Source organism: Sceloporus undulatus, chromosome 6 (assembly GCF_019175285.1).
Source record: "Sceloporus undulatus isolate JIND9_A2432 ecotype Alabama chromosome 6, SceUnd_v1.1, whole genome shotgun sequence".
Lineage (NCBI taxonomy): Eukaryota > Metazoa > Chordata > Lepidosauria > Squamata > Phrynosomatidae > Sceloporus > Sceloporus undulatus.
The window spans coordinates 162,699,525-162,705,670 of NC_056527.1; positions in this window are offsets into that span (position 1 = coordinate 162,699,525).

Sequence of the window (6,146 nt, forward strand, 5' to 3'; positions counted from 1 at the left end):
GTTAATGACACTTCCCATCATCCCCAACCTGCCTGCCTCCAATTGTGCTTAATGATACCTCCCATCATCCCCAACCTATTCCCTCCACAGGTGATTAAGAAATCTCCCATTACCCCCAACCTGCTTTCCTCCAATTATGGCTAACAACACCTCTCATCATCCCCAAAATGCCTCCCTCCAAAGGTGATTAACTACACCTCCCATTATCCCCAAACTGCCTCCCTCCAATTATGGTTAAGGACATTTCCCGTCATCTCCAACCCTCCTCCCTCCCATTGTGGTTGACTACACCTCCTATCATCCCCAACCGAGGTGCCCAGGATCGTGATTGGGGATAATGGAACGTGCAGTCCAAGACTGAACCTTTGAATTAAACATATAAATCCTCTGAGAATTAAGACGGGGAAATTATGTAAAGCTGGGTCCCAGTTACATTAAAAAGTAAAGTGGGGACCTTTTGGGTCGAATCCACAGAAATGGATGAAACTGGTTCTTCTTAACTCCAGAATCTTAGGGAATAAACGAGGCAGAATTGGTACTTTGTAGGAGAAAAGATGCCTTTCTTTGCTAAACCCACGAAGTTGGCTGCAGCTGGGTTCTTCTAAGGGACAATAAATCCCTTAAGAGATACTTCATTATTTAAATTCTATTATCCCTGCACTAATAATAATAATAATAATATAAAAATAATTAATAATAATTAAAATTATTTCCCCACTCTCCCTCTCTTTCATTCTTCCTTTTTCCGTTTTCAATTCCATTGAAAGATTTCTGAAATTTTAGAGAACGACTCCAGCCAAAAGGAAACAATTGACATTTTTAGGGAATATTTGGAGGGAATTAAAACTTGTAAAGCTGCCTCGATGCCATAGACACGATCCTAGTCTCACTTACCTGGAAGCCAGCCCTATTGAATTCAACGGGGCTTTTGGGGTAGGAAAGTCCCTACCAGGGGACTTTCAACTTTGATATTTAACGTTTATAGTATAAACTTCTATCTATCTATCTATTCGTTTTACATCGGTTTTATCAACTGCCTTGAGTCCCAGTCTGGAGAAAGACACTTGAAATCTGCACTACTTATGAAAGGTTTTCTTGTTCTCTGAAGCATTTGGAACTGCATTTTAATATTGTTTTATAGTTTCATATTTGATTATCAATCAATCAATCAATCCATCCATCCATCAATCCAGGTTTCTTCTCTGTGGCATAGCGTCCATTACAAAATATTACAAAAGTAGGGCAAATAATAATAATAATAATAATAATAATAATAATAATAATATTGCAAAACCCTATCAGCAATTTTACAAGAAAAGGATTTGATTGTATGCAGTGGTTTGTTTTTACAGTTTGTATGTTAACTGCCTGATTTCCTTAATTGATGGTGCTATAATAATAATTTATTATTAGTAGTATTAATATATATAATTAATATAATAATAACAACAACAACAACAACAACAACAACTGAATTTACCACCTTGCTGGATGTCCTGTAGCCCCATCCATTTGTCTTGATTGTTCTTGATTATTGTAATGGATTATTTTAATGCTTTATATGTTTAATTGATGTTTTTTGGGGAAGGAGGGAATATTGGGACATTTGTATTGTATGGATTCTTTTTTAAAATTGTAAGATTTTTTTTTTGGACAAAGAGGCAGGGTAAAAATAAAGTTTTAATAATAATAATAATAATAATAAACTAAATAAATTATATAATAATAATAGTAATAATAATAACACTACATACAACTGTGTTAATACAGAACTAGAACTGACAGGTGGAATATACCTTTAATACCTTTAAGTGAGTGACTCGAAACCTTTGCTGGAAAATTCCCTCTTTTACCTATAATTAGGTATTAATAAAATAAATAAATTATTATTATTATTATTATTATTATCAATATCATTATTATATTTGTATCCTGTTCTTTTCGCAGAAGCGGCTCAACAATATTAAAAGAACAATACAATTAACCTAGAAAAAGAGGTGCATTAAAAAGGCATTGAACGATTAATTAATTACTAATTTAATTAATTAATTAAATCACATTAATTTAATTATTGCAATTATTGCAATTATTATTATTACCTATTAAAAGTACACAATCCCTGTCCCTCCCTTTAAGGAATTCACAACAAATCCTACAAGTCTTGGAGGAACACCTTCTGCCATACTTTCCCAGCCTGGCCTACTTTGCAGGGTTGTTGTGAGGATCTAATGGGGTTGGGGCGAAGCATAAACGTCTATTTATTTTTAAAAAGCAACTGTTTTTAAAATTATTTCCCTAGAAAACTCTTCTCTCAATGTTTTCCTCCAAAGCAAAAGAAGGCAAAGAGAGCCAAGGGGGCACCGTGGTTTGAGTGTTGGGCTAGGGCTCTGGGGACTGGGTTCGAATCTCGGCTCAGCCCTGGGTGACCTTGGGGAAGCCACACTCTCTCAGCCTCAGAGGATGGCCATGGCAAGACCCCTCTGGAGAAACCCCTCGATGGGTCCCCTTTGAAGGTCTCCCTGTTTAGGCTGTCTCTCCTAAAGATCGTTCCCTTCTCTTCCAACTCCATTCCAGCTCCAGTGCCAGACGAGACCGAGATTGTAGCGTTCACATAGATGATGGTGATATGATGAATAGCCTCCCTGGTTCTATGTTTGGGTAATTCCTTCTTTCCTTCCCCCCTTCCTTTGCTTTCCCTCCCTCCCTCCCTCCCTCCTCCTTTTTCCGTCCTTCCTTCCTCTCTCTTTCTCTGTCTTTTCGTTTCTCCCCTCCTCTCTCTCCCATTTTCTTTCTTTCTTTCATTCTATTCCTCTCTCGCATACTTTCTCTTTTCCTCCCATCCCCTCCTTTCATCGCTCTCTCCTTTCCCGTTTTCCTCCCCTCTCCTCCCCCTTTCTCCCCCCCCCCCTCACCTTCCCCCTTCCCCCCCCCCCCCTCCCCCTCCCCCCCCCGTTCTTCATCCCTCCCACCCCGTCCCCGCCCCCAATCCCCCCATCTCTCATTTCCCACTCCCCCCTCCCTCATCCCTTCCCTCGCCCCCCCCATCCCATCGCCGTCCTTTCCTTCCCTCCCTCCCTCCTTCCCTCCTCCCTCTCTCTTTTCCTTCCTTCCTTCTCTCTCTTTCTTCCTCTTTTTTCTTTTTTTCTTTCTCTCTTTCCCTTTTTCCTTCCTTTCTCTCTCTCTTCCTTTTCTTCCTTCTTTCTCTCCTCTCTTTTTCCTTCCTTCTCCTCTCTTCCTTCCTTCCTTCCCTTCCTCTTCACTCTCTTTCCTTTTGTTCATATCTTTCCTTTCTCTCTCTCTCTCTCTCCCTTCCTTCCTCTCTCTTTCTTTCCTTCCCACTCCTCCGCCGCGACCCCTCCCCAACCAGCCTCATGTTAAATGGCATGCAAATCGCCTCATTTGCATATTTATCTCTGTCAATGAGAGCCCTGTCTGGAGCTGGTGGCGAAGGAGGCAATCTAATTCCTAACCGAGAGAAAGGAGCCTTTGGGGCCTCCATCATCTCTCCTTGCCTTCCTCCTCCAGGACCCTCTGGCTGGAAGGGCCAGCTTCTCATGGAGCAGGGGATGATGGGCTTTCTAGTCTAACTGCCTCTTCCTGGCTTCTGCAAAATGTCTGCCAGGGGTGGGGGAGCAAAGATCCTTGCTTTCTGTCTTTTCTCACCCTTTGCAGGAGAGAAAAGAGGAAAAGAAAAGGAAGAAGGGATGAGTACTGGGAAAGATTTCCAGCAGCAGACTCCCCCCTTCTCTGCCTTTTGGTGCAGGGCAGCCCTCCCTTCTCCTTCTGGCCCTATGTGTGTGTGTTGTGGGTGTGGGTGAGTTGTGTGCCTTCAAGTTGTTGCTGACTTACAATGGAGAGCCTAAAGTAAACCTGCCCTGGGGCTTTCTTGGCAAGCTTTGTCCAGAGGAGTCTTGAGAAGGCTGAGAGAGTGTGAACCCAATAGGTTTCAAGGCCCAGCTGGAGCTGGAATCCTGCCCTCCAGAGTCATCATAGTCCAACTCCCAAAGCACTGCAAGTCCGGGGAATAAAAAGCTCGGTTCCAGCAACAAGACAAAAAGGGAGGCTGCTCTGGAGGGATCCAAGAGGCCTCTGCTTTTTGGGAAGCCACAGGCTCCATGGTTAGGCAGAGAGCACTGCCTTTCTTTCCTTTCCTTTCCTTTCTATTCCTTTCCTTTCTTTTCCTTGCTTTGCTTTGCTTTTCCTTTCCATTTCCCTTCCATTTCTTTTCTTTTTTTCCCTTTCCTTCTTTTTTTCTTTTGCTTTCCTTTCCCTTATCTTTCTTTTCGTTTCGTTTCGTTTCCTTTCCCTTTCCCTTCCGTTTCCTTTCCTTTCTTTTCCTTTCCCTTCTCATTCGTTTTCCTTTCTCCTTCCCTTCCCTTTTTCCTTTTCCCTTCCTTTCCTTTTTTCCCTTTCCATTCATTTCCTTTTCCTTTTCCTTTCTTTCCTTTTCCTTTCCTTGCATGGATTTCTTCCTTGCCATCAACCTGGGACTGTTTTTAAGATGGAGAGGGTTCAACGTTGCTAGCTGTGTTTTTGCTGAGCTTTCCTCCTTGGAGAGGAAGGAAGACACACGACTTTCCTCAAAGCTGAACCAGATCCTTATAGGGCTAAATATCGCCTCGTATCCGCACTGCAGAAATAACCCGGTTTGACACCGCTTTAACCGCCTTGGCTCAATGCTATGGAATCCCGCGCCAGAGCTTTGCTTTGGCCAGAATCCCATAGTATTGAGCCAGGACAGTGAAAGCGGTCTCAAACCGTGTTATTTCTGCAGTGTGGAGGGACACCCCCCACGAGATCTGGTACGTTTGGACCTAAAAAGCAGCACCTATTTACCTATTCTGGCCACAAAATTCGTGTGACGCCATTTTGACTGGAGTTGTGGCTGATTGGAGGTTCATTTGTTGGTGATCAATCGATTTGATTGATTGATTGATGATTAGCCAACAAGCCATGGAAGCATTTTATATGGATAGAGAGAGAAATGAATCCCTTTTAACTTCTTATGATTTTTTTTGTTTTGTTTTTGTTTTTAAAGAAAATGGGAAAGGGATTAAATTGGGCTGAATTTATTCTGGTTTTATCCTGCAAACTGGTTTCGATTCGGATCCAGGAAGAAGACAGAGATCGTTATGTTTTAGCAGCCGCTTTAATGGTGGGGTCATTAATAAAGACAAGAAACGTATTTGCACCAAATCGCTTCCTTCCTTCCTTCCCCACAGATCGCGGATCCAAAACCCATTGCTTTTATTCCACAACTCCCATTATCCCCATTGGGGAAAAGGGGATGAGGGTGATGAGGATGATCCCAGACAAATCTCCCTTCCTGTTGCTGTTGTTATTATTATTATTAAGCTTTACTTATAAAGCGCTGTAAATTAAAAAGAATAGAATAGAATAGAATAAAATAAACCTTCTTGTGGCATAGATTCTACCAAAAGTAAAGAAACATAAATGCATATTTTACTGTACAGTATTGTTGTACTTTACTGTGTTTTATTGTTGTGTTTTACTTGTTGTAATCCGCCTCGGATCCTATTGAAGAGGCGAGGTAAAAATACAATTTCTGTTCTATTCTATTCTACTCTATTAATACATATTAATATTTAAATAAGAAAATACAGCAAGCAACCGATAAAAAAAATACACATAGGATAACAATCCTGTGTGATCCACACCAATTTATTTGCACAATGTTTGGGTGAGTTTATGGTATCTGTTGTAAAAATAACTGGGAGCCAGAAACCATCCTTGTTTTAATAATTAAATGTTCATATGTATTATGTTTAATTATTTTTGTGTAGAAGGCACTCCATAGGCAGGTTTATTTTATTTTATTTTAATAATATTTTAATAATAATAATAATAATAATAATAATAAAATTATTATTATCATTATTATTATTATTGGTGGGGCACACGTGATTGCTACCCTTTGTGTATTTTTTATTTGTCCTTTGCCATGTATTTTATTATTTAAATGTCAAATATGTATTGCTAGGCATTGCGTTTAATTATTTTAATTAATTAAAATAATTTTAAAATTAATTAATTAATTATTTTTTAAAACTTAAGAACATAGGCAGCTTTTTAAAATTTAATTTAATTTTATTCTATAAAAATAATAAAATATATTATTTAAAAAA